Source organism: Protopterus annectens, chromosome 6.part1, assembly GCF_019279795.1.
Source record: "Protopterus annectens isolate FY-2018-M chromosome 6.part1, PAN1.0, whole genome shotgun sequence".
Taxonomy (NCBI): domain Eukaryota; kingdom Metazoa; phylum Chordata; order Ceratodontiformes; family Protopteridae; genus Protopterus; species Protopterus annectens.
In genome coordinates, this window is record NC_056738.1 from 56,377,111 (window position 1) to 56,394,094 (window position 16,984).

General features: G+C 41.9%; 1 protein-coding gene across 1 annotated transcript in view; it reads right to left on the reverse strand.

Moving 5' to 3' along the window:
* LOC122805256 (adhesion G protein-coupled receptor E5-like) overlaps positions 1–16,984 on the reverse strand; it is a 330,498-nt gene that overhangs the window by 21,940 nt on the left and 291,574 nt on the right. The window lies entirely within an intron of this gene.

Below are 16,984 nucleotides of genomic sequence, written 5' to 3' on the forward strand. Positions count from 1 at the left end.
GTAATATTACCTACACTCACTAATATACTTACTTTTAGTGTGTTCTCCATGAACCAAACATAAAGTCCTAGTTATAAACTACAACAAAGCACAATAAAAGAAATTTTCAACCATATACCTGTACCCCTACTACAGTTCTCCTTCTCCAGCCTTAAGTTACTGATTGTTTATCAGGCCTTCCCGCCTCCTGGCTCTTCCTGCTCCATTCGCCCTGCAGGCTCACACCCCTCCCCTGCCCTGCCCCCAATTCCCACCCACCCTCAGTGCTCCTACATTTATTCCCCTCCTACCAGCCACTCCCTCTCCACCAACCAATCCTGATACACCTGCCCCTCCCCTTCCTCCAACCCATCTTTCCTCCCTTGATCACTCTCCCCACACTCCTAACATCTCATCACCTTCTTTTCTCTATCACCTCCTACCAACTCAAACTACCATGCCCACCCTTCCATCCAAACTCCTTCTACTCTCATCCTTCCGCTTCCTTCATTATACCTATACCACATATCCAACTATACAAATTAACATATACTCTCTCTTCCTCTTACTCCCCAGAACCTCCTTACTTCCCACTACCATAATATCTCTGCTTCCTTATTTCCCTCCCACCCTACCCTTCTATTAAAAGTAAAACATTTCCCAACCTCAAATAATAACTTCAAAGTTAAACCAAATCCTTACCACCCTCCTGCAACAAAATACAAATCCAAAAAAAAATCCCCCATCCCCCTTAAATTTATTTATCTGGCAACATTCACCCCAACCCAGGCCCTAATTTCTCTCCCACTAATCTCCCTCACTCCAACAACCAATCCTCTAACAAAAAACTCAAATTCCTCACTATTAACGCCCAAAGCTTAAAAAATAAATTCACCCTCTTCCATGCCTGGCTCAGTCACAATTCTCCTGACATGGCTGCTATCACTGAAACATGGCTAAAACCTCACATTACTGACTCAGAATTCCTACCTCTAGGATTTCATTGTCTCCGATCTGACAGACCAAATAAAAGAGGTGGTGGTGTTGATCTACTTTACTCCAACCTCCTGTCCATTACTCCCTACTCTAACCCCATCCCCTCTTTCAATAACTCTGAAATTGTTATTGGTTTACTAAAAATAAACAACCATAAAATCATCTGCATTATTTGCCTTTATATTACCCCTGGTAACAATACCAATACTCTAGAAGACATCCTCTCCTGGACCTCCTCCAATATTAACCTGGAAACCTTCAGTTTGGGTGATGTAAATATTGACTGGGGAAAAATCAATAACACCAATCCCACTATAGCCATCAACCTATTCAAGTTCACTCAACTTACTAATTTCATTACTCGACCCAACAAAACTAATCCCCCTGGCACAATACTCGACTGGATCCTAGTATCTCATCCAAACAAAATTATAAAATCAGGCATCACTCCAGACCAGTTAGGAGACCATTTCCCTGCCTTCACCATTCGAGCTACTCCCTCCTCCCCACACTCTCACCATTATATTCATACTCGTAACCTATCTAACTTTAACCCTACTTCCTTCTCTAACTCTCTTAAGCTAACCAACTGGAACCCTCTAAAAACACTACCATTAGATGAAGCTGTTGACTATTTCAATTCTACATTCTTAACTGTCCTTAACTCCCAAGCCCCTATTAGAACAAAAAGAGTCAAAACAAATAGCTCCCCCTGGCTCACAAATGACACAAAAAAAAAATAATGCTTCTAAGAGATAAAACCTGGAAAGCCCACCTTAAACATAAGCAACCAGAAATCTTCCTTAAATATAAGCAGTTGAGAAACCTAGACAAAAAGCAAGTCAATAGAGATAAAAAGTCTTACTACATCAAACTACAAGAAAACCATGCAAGAAATCCCAAACAATTCTGGAATTCTATTAATTCCCTCCTTAAACCAGGTACTACAAACAACCCCTCCTGTGATACCAGTAAATCTGACCTTGAAATAGCCTCCCTTTTCAATTCATTTTTCACCTCTTCTATCGCTGAGCTAACCAAGACTTTCACCAACAATAAACCCCCCCCCTGCTCAATCTTCAGTCCCCTTATCTCTTGCCCCCTTTCGAACTCAGACCTGCATCCACCGACCTAATAAAGAAACTTCTCCAAAAACTAAAGCCTTGTTCCAATGCCCCAGATAGCATTCCATCCTCCTTCCTAAAAATATCTTCTGACTCTATTGCCATACCTGTCAGCATCCTAATTAATAGGTCTTTACTCGAATCCTATGTACCCAAACTATGGTGCTCTGCCTTCATTTTGCCTCTCCACAAAGGTGGCAAAAATTGCACTGTCTCCAACTACTGTCCCATAGCCATCCTCTCCCCCATCTCCAAAATTCTTGAAAAATGTATCCACCTGCAGCTCCTGCCATTCCTTACCAAACACCAACTACTCTCTCCTACCCAACATGGCTTCTGCCCTGGACACAATACTACCACTGCCCTTCTTTCCTTCTTGCACTCTGCCAACTCAGCACGTGACTCCCGTAACATAGTCTCTTCTGTTCTTCTAAATTTATCCAAAGTCTTTGACACCATCTCTCATTCCCACCTTCTAAACCACCTCTCTAATCTCAACCTCTGCCAAAGAACTCTTTCTTGGGTATCTAGCTACCTTTCAAACAGGTCCCAAGCTGTGAAATGGGGCCAAGCTACCTCTACTTTCCTTCCTACTCCACTGGAGTAACCCAAGGGTCCATACTCGGCCCATTATTATTCAACATCTTTATTAATGACTTCCACAAAGCCATTCCCAACACCAAAATTGTACAATATGCTGACAATTCCACATTAATCTGTTGTGCCCCTAATCTAACAGAACTAAAAGCCGTAAGACAGAGTGCCTTCTCAACCACTGAAAACTGGATGCTCCAAAATCATCTCGCCCTAAATGCAAACAAAACTAAGATCTTCCTTTTCACCCCGTCTAAATCATCCTCGCTAGATAAAGACTCAATTTTAATTACCAGCCACAACACCTCCACCATTGAGATTGTCTCCTCCACCAAGCTTCTCGGCGTTATAATTGATGACCAACTAAAATTTAATGACCATATCCAGCTAAACATCAAAAAAACACACATAAAACTTGGCTTACTGTATAGAAACAACCACTTCCTCTCTCCTCACACCAGACTTACCCTTGCCTCTACCTTCCTACTTCCCTCCCTTCTGTATGGTGCTCCCCTACTCACTAATTTATCTTCCACACTTACCTCCAAACTGGAACAATGCTACAACAAAATTTCTAGATTTGCCACAAATGCCAAATCCTCCTCTCATCACTGCACCTCCCTCCACTCCCTAAACTGGCTTGAATTCCCCAATCACCTTGACTTTCTCCAAATCATAACTGCCCACAAATTATTGTTCCATCCTACAAACTGCCCTGCTCTTTCTAACATTCTACAGCCTTATACCCCCCCTTAGATCACTTAGATCTTCTCATCAAAACCTAATCACCGTACAAAAACCTAAGCACCCCGCAGGTCAACTACTCTTATCCTTTACCCTAGCCAAAAAATGGAATGCCCTGGCTTACACAATTAGGTCCTACACCAAGCTTAACATCTTCAAAAACCATCTCCATTCTTACCTCTCCCTAAATAGGAAATGCAATTGCACTCTCCAGCCCATACCGCTCAAGCTATCATCCTACTTCTCTCCTGGCTAACCTCTTTTACCTACCTGACCTCTTTAATATACTCAGCATAGATACCAAATTAGTAAATCCTGATTTCTTGCCATAAGCCAGTATTTCCTCCTGAACAATTGAATTTGTTAACATTTTATTTCTTTTATTGCTAACTGTTATTTGTAATACAACTGTATCTGAATTTTTTTATGTTATTAAACTGCTGTTTCCTGCTGGAGCTTTTCTCCCTGGGCCTCCACTGAAAATGGGCCACTGAAATAAATAAACTGAAATAAATAAATAACCTCATCTGTTCTCTAATAACAGCACAACATTAATGGCTTATTTCACAAAAGTGTCTGGACCTGTCACAACAGCTCTGCAGAAACAGACCAACCTGCCAGTTGACTCATCTCTAGGGTGGTTCCTATGAGCTCTAGAATATGTCTGGGCTAAGACTCACTGACCCCTTGTGATGGTGATGATTTAAAGACTCACTGAACCCTTATGATGATTCTTCAAGCCAGGTGGACTCAAAGGACTGACCCCACATGAACAGTCACATACCATATTCAGCACTGTTTTGTGACTTTCATAGAGAAGCAAACCTGATAAATTATGCCAGCACTGGAAAATACAACAATTTAGGACTTTCCTTGGATATTCAGGAGGCTTCTTCCTCTTTTTGGATTAGTCAAATTTTACAGAGGATGGGGTAGATGTGGCAAAAGAATAATCATAAACGCCCTCCACAGAAGCAAGGACCAGCTTCCTGTTTGGGAGGTCATTATATACTCTCAGCACATTCTGGATGAACAGCATATCCCCCAAAATGTGGACATTCACAGTCCTGTTCCTTCTTGATGGATGACAGCTTTGGCTACACCATTCTCAAAAAAAAAATAATAATAAATAAATACATTTTAAAAAAAGTATTTGTAGCAACAGCCATTGCCAAAGCATTTTTGCAATCAAAATTACATTTAGGCACATGAAATCCCACAGGCTGTATGTGGAGTTTTGAGAACATATTCTCTTATCTAAGATCATTTAGTTCTTCCAGTATTGTCTTCACAGGTGGTTGGTCCTGGAAAGGGAACAAATGAAATGAACAGAGTACTTCTCTGGGTTCCAAGAAGGAAGAGCAGTGTACACACCAACAGTGGTCCACAGCTGTAGACTCCTTATCCAGTGACAAGGTGGAAAATTGCTGTGGTCTTTATTTAGGGCTGATATGGAAAATCATGGCATATCTAGGCTGCTCTGAATTCATCCTTAATGAATGGCTACTGTTTACAAAGGGTGAATGATCCACAGATCTTTTTGGCATCAGCAGGAGAAGCTGCCCCACTGTGCTTTATGGGGGCACTGAATACTGATCAGAGAGCAGTATAAGCTGCTCTTAATTAGCCTGAAATCATTTCTAAATGGGCAACACCTGAAGGAGAGGTGGAATGATGGTGCACTCATCTTTTGAGGGAGTACTGTGACAATTACAGCCCATGGACATAAGCACATACATTAGTGAGAACATAACAGACTGGTAGCAAGCATCCAATCATCAGGAACCATGGCTTGAGAAGGAGATGTTGAAATGCAGCATTATGTGGAAATAAACTTGTACTGGGCCATGTGAAAGCTTCATACTAAACACCATAATGGTGCAGCCCTGGAAACAAGACTCAGGCCCTCATCAGATATCACATATTTACTTCAAGTAAAGACCTTGATATGTGAGTCCTACTGCAGCATGACCAAGTGGACACTCCTTACCTGGAGTCTTCTTGCCTAGAAGACCTGGGGGGCTGGATTTAGGAAGTGAGTACCTAGTGAAATAGCCCTGTCTGTGATGACATAACTCAATGGACTGGTTTTGGGAGTCAGGTTGAGCACTCATAAGCTTCAGTTGGTCATCCAAAGAATCTAAAAGGAGGATGGATCAAGATTAAGATGCATCCACATGAGGGTAGGAGGCAAAAGCACACTTCCTCTTATCCAAGCTCTTCAGTCAGGGCTGAGAGATTGTTTAGAGTGAGCTTGCCACCTGAAGTGCACTGAGGGTGGATGAACAAAATAATTTTATCAAGGAGGGTCAAGCCTCAAACTAACCTGTGAGTGCTTACCTCTGTGATGCAACAAAATATGCCTACTGATATTAAAAGCACTGTCCTGAAAATGTCCATGTAAAGATCTCTTTTCTGTCTCCATCACTGTGAAACTAGCTACTTAGATACCTTTTATGACCACAATATAACATAGCTAGGCTAAACACCTGTCACTTTTGACAGTTACCAACATTCTCCTATTCCCTGACACAGTATGGCCAATAACAGTGTACAGGTTATGATGTTCTGGCATGTAGATGCAGCACTTATCAACAATGATGGATACACAGACTGTGGGCATGGCAAAAAGGATCTAGTAGGCTATAATGAGTATGTTTACAAATCTAACACTACATGTTACACTGTACATCAGCTATGTGCATGGTCATGCATAAACAATGGATTTTTTTCTAATAAAATTGAATTAGATGTTTCATTTCATTGAATGTCTGTCCTATGTAACTTTCAATCCAATCACTTATTTTTTGACTGCATGTCTGAATATTTTCAAAATATCACATTAATTTATTAATGGAAAACAAGTTAATGAGCAGAGGAAAACACACAAAAAATAGAAATACAAAATCAGTGTTCTTCACTATTTCAGTAATCACAATACCACAGTCATATATGGATCATGTAGGTACACAACAACAACTGCACTACCACAAACAACATATTACCCTATTATAGGTATATTTAGCCACAGTACCACTGTGAATCCCATAACAGTCTTATGCAACTCACATTACTTTTAAGACAACAATAAATCATTAATTTCCTAATACTACTTTAGCAGTGCCTGTAAGGAACTTTTTCTTCTTTCGGCTTTTCCCAGTTAGGGGTCACCACAGCGGAATTCCAGTCCGCTAATGATTGGCAGTAGATTTTTACAATGCCAAGGTGCCAGCTTGATGCCCAACCTTCAACGAAGGCATGCCATATGCATGTCTTTTGAATGCCACTCGACTGTGGGGAGGACATGCAGACTCCACACAGAAGGCTCTCCAGCCAAGAATCGAACGGGAGAACCTCTTGCTGTGAGGTGACAACGCTACCGCTGCAAGGAACTATTATGCATTAAAACAAATAAACCACCAACTGGTGATGAACGGCCCAAAATAAACTAGTAATTCAGTTAAAAAGGCTCTTCAAAGACCACCACTATTCCAAAATTCCGCTTTCTTACGAGAAGGGCAGCAAATAAAATAAAATGAATAGTGACTCGGCTTCACAGATCACACGTAACTCAAATACATTGATGAACTATCAAATACAGCATTTTTGACTCAAGGGACTATTATCTTTGCTTCATAGTCATGTTGGCACACAGGAGCAACTCAGTGGTATTGTAAGGAAAGTGAGGATATGTGCTTTACAAATGATCTAACTGGCATTTATGTGTGCCTGAGTGTGTGTGTGTGTGTGTGTGTGTGTGTGTGTGTGTGTGTGTGTGTGTGTGTGTGTGTGTGTGTGTGTGTGTGTGTGTGTGTGTGTGCCTGTGTGACTGTATGTGTCTCTCACAGTAATTTGTAGTTGCCACACTGGCAAGTATAAAGGGTTTCATGCTGAAATATTGTGAATTGTATACTTGAGCCTTGAAATGCCAAATAAAACACTTGAAAATTTCAAAATACAACATAAAACATGTACTCTCATTTCTACATGATTCTCTTGTTTACTTTCTAAAGACAATCCTTAAAATGTATTTGACTGTGTTGTAAACAAACTGAAACTCACTACAGTATAGTATTTTTACTTAAGATAAAGTTCATCTTCAAGTGGGAACTAACATCAGGCGGCATGATGCCAGGACACTTCCACGGGCTAGGCTTTTAAAGGCTCCAGGGCCATTAGCCTAGTACACACCTATGAACCTAAGTAGCTGCAACTTTGGTATGCAAATTAAGAAATGCCCTGATAAAGTTAAAACAAGTGAAAATGAGGCATTTTATTTTTCATGCATTTCTGCAACAGAACATCGATCATGCCCCCTCCTATCCACAATGGAGTAGACTACCTTTCCCCTCCCTGATTCAAACTTTAAGATCATACAGCTACAGGAGAAAACAAATACTTGATTCTGCTAGAAAACAAACAACTTAATATCTAAGTTATCATGAATAACTGCATATCATTTAGTCAGGACACAAATAATCATAACTAAAAGTGCTAATAATAACATTTATTGAATTCTAAAATGGTTGCTAAAAATGCCATATACTATAAAAACAATTTGCAGAGTTAAGCCATCCTGCACTTAGTGTTACTGGGGGTTCTGTGCCCACACCACATTGTTTTTGTCATACTAACTTAGAGATTAAAAAGATCAATGAAAAGGGAAAAGATATAAAACAAATATAAAACCAATTGTCTCCCTCTTCTCAAACTCCCTCATCCCAAAACCAAATCAGAGTATCTGTTATATAGCACGTTCTGACATATTAAAATACTTACAAAACCCTCCACAAAACATGTACCCCAGGATTTAATAAAATCTGTGTAAGCATCTTGTAGAGCCTATATGGAATGTTACTGTGTCTGTGTACATGGTTCCCCCTCAGCAGTGTGCCATGCATATTAATGATGGCGCGTTGCTGAGAAAGAGGTGGGGAACATGGTTATTGAATCAGTGTATGGAGAGGCATAGTGCTAACAATGTTTGCAGATGAGTAAGAGACTCCCTGCATTGTCTGTTTGTTTTATTTTTATTTATTTATTTATTTTTAAAAAACATGTTTGTGTGGTGCAGTATGGAGCACAGCAATGCTAAGTGGCATCCGCATATAAGATAGCAGACACCTGCCAGACATCTAAGAATAGAAACCGGATGTCATTTTTTATATAAATGTGTGTTTAAGCATATCTGAGCATGTTTGCATGGTGTGGTGCTGTGCTCTGCACTGCTTACAGGTAGCTCAGTGGTATATATGACGGTATACTGGATCGCTTAATATCCATGTAGCTAAATGGGTAGAGTTACAGTTTCATGTGCAGTAGGTCCAGAGTTTGAATACATGGAAAGGGAAATATGGATTTAATTTTGATAGACATATCATGCAGACTATTTTAAAATATGGCTCTGCTGTGGTCTGCTAAGCTCTGCTCAGCTGTGCTTAGACCTGCTAAGCACCACATAAACATGATAATGACTGCCAGTGTTTATGCACTGCATGGCTCTGCTTGGCTGGTTTGCATGCTTCTAAGTGATGTGGGGACTTTTAAAATGTTGCCCAGTGACATGTAAGGGCAGGAAAACAGCCTACAATAGGAAGGAATACAGCAGAATAGATTGGAGTTCTGCCACTGATGCTATGTAGCATTAAATATTACAGTAGCAGTCATGTAATGCTCACAAATTCTCTCTCCACAGGAACTACAGGTAAATGGGTGAGGTAGCCCATATTATGAGTAGATAATTGTATGTTTAGATATCACAAACTGTTAAAATCATTAGCAAGAATGTAAACAATCAGCAATGTGCAGTCAGAAATAAAATATGTACTCCTGGTATGGCTGTATACCTGGAGTGTCTGTTAAAAGTTGCTGCAGTAAATTAATGCATTCCATGCATATGTCCCCTGCAGTCACTGCTAATGGGTTTTATTTCCATGCCAGCAAACCAAAGCATGACTGCTGTTAAGTGTCTGTACTGTACACATACATGTCTCTCAAGTGTCACAATCTCACACTATGTAATTAGTACTGCATAATCCCCCAAGGATTACCATGGAAATTAGTACTTAGATTGCAAAGTATCACCATACCAGCCCAGATAGCACCTTTGTAGTTATATAGGTCCACCTGATGTTTAAGTGTTATGCGTAGTTGTGTATCCCCCATTGTTACTGCTTGGTCCATAGTGTCCCATGCAAACAGCATGAGAGGTATGTACATGCTACATAAATTACAGGAGACTTGTAGTCACTGTACACATAAAGGAAATACAGACCCATAGAGTAGATAGTAGTACTGTTGCCAAGGAAATAAGTTACAATGTTACTAACAGACTGTTTTCTCTCTCTCCCCACCCCTTATCTTCATTTATTTATTATTGTTATTCATTGGTTATGGTTTAATCTTAGCATATGTTGTTACATTAACTGTGTTTTGGGACATGTGTTTCATTATTTTTAAGTATTATAATGGTTGCATATTAACATATTTTGTTAAATTACTTATTTTGTTGTCCTTATGCTGTAACTGTTAATGGCATGCTATTAACATACTGACTGTCCTGTCATTTATAGTTGTGTGTTCACATAATATGCATTGATATATAATTGGGTTATTTCCAATGTTCTGGCATGCTGTTATTGCTAAAAATGATTTGTTTACAACTAACATATACTTATTGCTATACCTCCATTACCACTGCACATCAGGGGAGGCCAGTTCGGGGCTGATCTGCCTACCTTGCCTCAACTGGCCATGGCATCGGGTCCCAGCACATCTGGGGTCCAGACTGGTGTTGCCCTCTCCTCTGCCCCTGCAACACCTGTGGTGTTGGGTGAGACCATCTAATGGCACGGGGCCTGGCCTCCCCCTGGGAGTAGTGGCGGAGGGGCCATTGTCACCCAGGATCAACTGCTGGTCATGGTGTGCAGGATTTTTTGCCACAGCTATGAACATTGCCTGAGCCAGATTGAGAGCACACTGGCCAACATGGTGGGGCAGCTTCACCCTGGCACCCAGCCTTCAGCACAGCCACCCTTGAGGCAGTGAAGCAACAGTGCCAACAGTCCCATGGGTGGGGATTTGAGTAATGCTGCTGCCATCTGGAGGCATTTGTGACTTGGATTCCACAACTTCGTCCCCATCCAAGGTGTTTGCCCACCTCATGTGTCACACACTACCCCTTTATGCTGTCTTGTCTGCCTTGTCGATCTGCTATGCATCTTCTCCTACCCACCTTACCTTCCCACACATACTTATGTCCCTTCCACAACATTCCACTTTCACCTTAATAAAAAAAAAAAAAAATGGGCAACTGCCCCCAACCCCCCCCCCCCAAAAAAAATATCACCCTATATAGCTCTCCATTTTGGACATTGTCCACTGGAGACAAGTAATTTGGTCCAATTGGCTTGTCAATGCAGTTATGTTGTCCTCACCCCTCTCTCTCTCTCTCTCTCTCTCTGGGGTTTGAGAGTCCAAATTAATTTACAAAATCTGACAAAGTGCACAGCTGTTGCTGTACAAGTGGATAGCTATGGTTCTTTCCTACACCTTTTCTGCACATCCCTACCTGCCTTTCACTATGTTTCCCCCCTGCTTGCCTCTATTGCACCATTTTCCTATCACCCCCTTTTTCTTTTCTTTATTTTTTTTAGTATGGATTTGGGTGGAGGTGAGGGGAGCAGTGCAGTGCGGCATGTTGCACCTCCTCACTTAGCTCAGCTTAAATGAGCTTTAATGCTTGAATGTGTTTTTTACATTGCTAGACACATGTACAAAATAAACACTTCTCTCATGTTTCAAACCCAGGCTGCTCACACATACCGCCCACTGCATTAGCCCATCATACCACACAGAACTTATTTAAAACAGGTGTTTCCAGCAAAACATACTGATTGCCACTTACAGTCAATAGGCATGTAACTGAAATAAAAACTAATGGGAAACATGGGAGTGTACCTTGGACCCTTTTGCAATACTACACCAGTAGACAGTCAAAGACATAATAATGGATATAAGTGAGGCCTGTGATGGCAGGTAAATGTGTCCTTTTATCAGCAACTTGTAGAAAGACACTTGCTAAGGCCTAAATGGCAAAGTATATGTACAATTGAGACCCTGGTGCAGAAATATAGCCATATAAAGTCATGTGCATACTGATGGATGTAGAAATGTTTGTTACAGCCTGTATATGTGTACATATATCTTGCAAATACACCTGCTTTTGCAGTAACTCAGTAGCTCAGTCTGTTAAATGTCCACACACAGTCCTGGGTTCAAATCCAGTTTTGTGTTGCAGTTCAATTACATTATTTTGAAGACGGCAAGTAATGACTGAGTCATGCAATCCTAATCTACTCAGGTTACTGCTAATTAAAGAACTGCTACCCAGTTTTGCAAATCAAAGGCCTGCAGGTAGGGACACACTGCATATAGCCACATAACCTGAGTATATGCAGCCTACTATTCTGTTATTGGCATTGTTGTATAACAGACGTACCTTAATCACATGCATTGACTGGACTGTACAGGGTACCTTTACCCTGGCTCTGCCATAATGACAGGGTTGACACAGTTGCCACAATTGCACATACAGATTGCTGTCCTCCAAAGTGTTCACACTTCCCCCTATGTGTGCTAGGCTGCAGCAGCAGTATGTAGAGGTAGCTGCTACAGACATGCCATACCTCCCAAACCCCTAGAACAAGGGATCTGGACACAGCCATACGTAATGGGGGCAAAGGCCCACAGATGGGGACATATGTAACAGTTTGCTCCTACAAAGATAGCAAGTTGATAGAATAACACCTATTGTATTAGCATGCATATTCAGATGGGTATGAAGTCTGACACTCAAATATGTCTCTTTCCCTACTGACCTCAGCCCGCAATGTTTGCCAGTGAACTGCCAGATGACCACAATGTCATTGGACACTGACCACACATAGGAAGTGAAACTGTGGACATACTCCATAAATCTCTACAGTTGACAGTTATGGCACCTACCCTCTGTGATGCTGTAATCTCCACACCTCAGTAATGTCTATTTTAACAACTAAGAAATGGGCCTATGAAGGCCTTATACATTGCACTGTGTTGGCATGTCATTGGCTAAAGATAGTGCAATTCAACTGATTTGACTGCAATTAGCAATTCTGAGCCAACAGAATGGTGCAGAGGCAGATACCCGCTAATGAGCAGTACCTTAAAAAGGCAAGCAGCTGGTTATGGGGAACACGTCTGTATGAGACAACTCACACAGAGGGTATATTTCCAAATGATTGCAAAGTTCAACAAAAGAGTACTGCTCTACCAGGTATAGATGGGAGGATGGAGGTATGGTTAATAAGGATTACAGCAGTAAGCCTGTCTGAGGTCTATGGTAATGACATGTCATGGATACTCTGCTGTCCTAGACCTACAGGCATGCCTCTCAACTGACCCTGACCTTCAAACACATCTTAGCTCTGTTCCTGTCAGTCCATCCTACAACTGTTGGCTGTTGTAGGAAAGCTAGTGGGTTATACATAATACATAGTGACAATAAGTAAGGGTGTGCACTCCTGTAATATCAAAAGATGCACTGTAATTCACCTCCTCTCATTCTATCAATGTAAATAGTTCTAACATTTTAAAAGTGTCCCTGAATGTCCCTGATGTAGTCTGGCTAAGTCCCTGTTTCTTTTGACATTTGTCCCTGTTTGGTTGACAGCTATGCCTAACATACCTGTCAAACTCTTACACCACGAAATTAGGGTAATGCCAAAATTAATGGGGGGACAAAGACCCAAACTCAGTGACAGTGTTTAAATATTGCTAGTACAAAGTAAGAACATGAATAGAATAACAGATATTGCAGTAGCATAACTGTATTCTGAAGGGTATGATGTGTGAAATTCAGATGTCTGTCTTTATTTTCTGACATCAACCATCAATGATTGGCCAACCATTTGTCAGAAATACATAAGTCTATAGTTTTGGCCCTTTGACCCCCCCCCCCATTCTCTTTAGTTTTGTCCAGCTATCTTGCAGTAACAGACTGAGGGGTATGACAGTCTGTGGGAATACCACAATACAAATACCTCTCATGCAAAAAATGTAGATGCTGCTAGATTCAAACCATCAACACCATCACCATACTAATGTCCCTAGCCCAGTGAGTCACACCAGCCACCAAACAGAGAGGTGTCATTCCTCACACAATCAACACCATACAGACACACATTGTCATCCCTGTGTTATGTGAGACATACAACATGTGGCCAGGTTCTATTTCACAGCTCTGGAATTGGCTGGTCTGCTGATATATCATTGCAGACTTACTGTTAAAGAAGTTGTATGGGAAAACTGATGTGTTGGGAGAGGGGGACGACCAGCCCATGCTCTGCTGGCATAGACAGATGTACGACTGTCCTGTGACCCCATTGTTTCCCATCAAACTTGGCTAATGTAGTGGATTTTACAGCCATGTAGCCTAGTGAATATTACAGAGCACAGACTATTGGACAGAGTACCTGTTGTCCCAAGTGGTTATTAGATCTCTCCAAGTAGCCCAGTAGCCCACTATATTCCTTTACATACATGCGGCAGGTCCATGCATATGCTACGATATTCTAGTATCCCTTACACGTGGTGTATAGGTGAGTGACTTACCTTGCAAACACAGCAGTTGACAGACCTGTAGTTCAGGACTGACTCTATCTGATGCATACAGTACCCCAGCCAATACATGGTTAGGTACAGGTTGTGTGGGCTGGCTGGCATCATTTTTACTATATGTATGTGAGTTGGAGTAAAGTGTCAGTCCCTAGGATCCTAGGTTGTCAGTGCTGTGTCAGTCCCTAGGGCCCTAGGTTGTCAGTGCATGTGCTATGCATTGTCTCTTTGCCAAGGCCAGGGCATACTAGGCATGCTTATTCTTGCCTACAGACACATCCTCAGGGATTTTATCCTCAAGTCTCCCTGTGGGTGTGGCTGTGGGGACCTATGCACTGGCAGGGTTTGTGTTTCCCTTCCATTTGCTGATCCTGCTGCAACTGTTTCTGCAGGATCATATTGTGTAGCATAGCACATACTGAGAACATCTGTGCACATGTGGCTGGAGAGTACTGCAGGGCTCCACCAGATATATTGAGGCACCGGAACTGTGACTTCAGCAGTCCAAACACAAGCTCTATGATGTTCCTAGTTTGTGTGTGTGTGTGTGTGTGTGTGTGTGTGTGTGTGTGTGTGTGTGTGTGTGTGTGTGTGTGTGTGCCTCATCATGGCATTCTTCGGTGGGTGTGTATGCATTTCTGATGGGTGTCATCATCCACGGTTCCAGTGTGTAGCCAGCATCCCCGAGTAAGTGACCAAGTGGGATGTCCCCCCAAGCAGTTATCTGGTATACCTTTGATGCATGCCAGATATGGGAGTCATGATAACAGCCAGGGCTGCCAGCACATACATTCATGATAATGCCCTGGGCACATGACCTGGCAGTTGATGGAGTGATACCTTTGCAGTTGACATAGATTCTACCCTCCTGACTGGATGGTACCTGGATGTGTACATGAGTGCAATCTATGGCACCCAGTACCTCAGGGTTATGTGCTACACCATAGAAGTGTTGCATACTGCTGGCACTCTCCTTGGGGGTGAAGGGAAAACAAATTTGCTCACTGTCATGTGGCAGCATGGCATCCAGGAACTGGTGGAGTACCCTGGATGCTGATGCCTGCGAGATCCCCATCATGTTCTCAGTTTGTCTTTTGAAAGTACCTGTGGCAAGTACCTTAAGAACTACACATACCTTTGTTTCCACTGGGATGGGTTCCCCTCTGTTGGCTCTGGGTCTGAGTTGAGGGCGACAGAGCTCAGTGAGTTCTTGTAGTATGTCCATATCCACTGTAGCGCTCCACAATCTCCAGCTCATGTGGCTCTTGGAAGGTTACCCTGAGCCTGAACACTCTTCTCCTCCTCAGGCTAGGCCTTTTGTCAGCAGCAGCAGTGACCTCAACATCTAGCATATATAGATGTAACAGACTTGAAGCAGCCCCTAACATTCCTTCATTTAAAAATCCCAAGTCTGTACTCCACTGGTGCAAAGTATGGGGGAGAAATCTGATTTTAGGGTTATGCAACCTTTATAGTGCTCTGCTGTAGGTGCAGCCTGCATAACTGGCTACCCATGATGCATTCCACCTGCCAAATCCATAATTAAGGACTGCTAATGGCCATAGTTTAAGTGAAGCAGGGGTCATCAGTAATTAATATATATTTGGCTTTCTCAGCCAATTTGTTTTTTTTTTTTTTGACAGCCTTCCTCACTCAGCACTGTGGCTCCATGCAAACACACGCCATGAAGATAGGCAATGCTCAGCAGTCACTGTACACACCCCCATGAAAGGTCATGCTCAGCACGGTGGTACATCACATAAACACGTGCCCTGAAGGTAAACAAAGCTTAGCAGACACAGTACATGCCCCCCTGCTCAGCAGAGTTCCACTCCACATAAACAGTCATCGCTGGGCTCCAATGAGCTTACAAGTCCTCAGACACACTCAACTTGATGTCAGCTACCACTTCTCTGGACAACAACATGGTTTCCTGCCCACATGGATGGGATCTGTGGACACAAATACCCATTTGTTATTCAGTAACCCCACTTCATTTGCAAAGGGAATCCCTGCCCACATCCTGGAAGCTACATGGTTCCAGGCCCTGCCTCATTAGCAACAGCACCATTCCACCATTGTAGATACTCCACACAGGGTCCTATAATGCACTAGTGTCACATACTAATAAATTTAATTTTTGCACTCTTTATGTATTTATTTTTTTCATAAAAGAATGTTTGCACACTGTGGCATGCTGGGCAAACATACCCAAATCATTAAAAAAATAAAATTATTTTAAATTACTTCCCATATGGTTTTGGACACATGGTGGACAGTTTTACACATATCTGTGTCTGCTATGCAATTTTTGTCCATCTAACTTTACATTTACAGCCACTGTTTTCTGTTTAGTATAGTGTATATGGAATTTTTCTGTGTACACTATGAACACCAACACAGAGTATGCAGGACTGCCTATCTGCTTGCTAGATAACTCTACTTCCCTCATTTGCATGCAATTCACCTGCTTATGAGGTGGTTTGCATGCCACGGATACTTCCATGTTGGCATGTGCATGTGCGCCACCCAGCTCTGTTTACTGGATCGCAAACCTGCTTACTTTCTTGTAAGCAGTGTGCCATGATGCCTACACAGAAAAAAAAGTCTGTGTAGGCTTTATTAAATTCCTCCGATGTGTTGTCTCAGTTATGTTTCATGTTCTGATAAAGGGGCATACAATAAACCATGCTGCTCCCAAATTTCTCCTGAAGTTGTGCCACTTGGACTTGGAATATTTAAGTAATGGCAAAGTATGAGGGGCCTAGCTATAAGGAGCTGGTGCTGGGCTGGGAGTGGGCTGCCTCCTGCAGAAATATATGAAACTTTAGGATTTTGTCATATTTGGCCTACTTATTTAATGTGAGCTTTTTTTGTGAATCTTAAAAGGG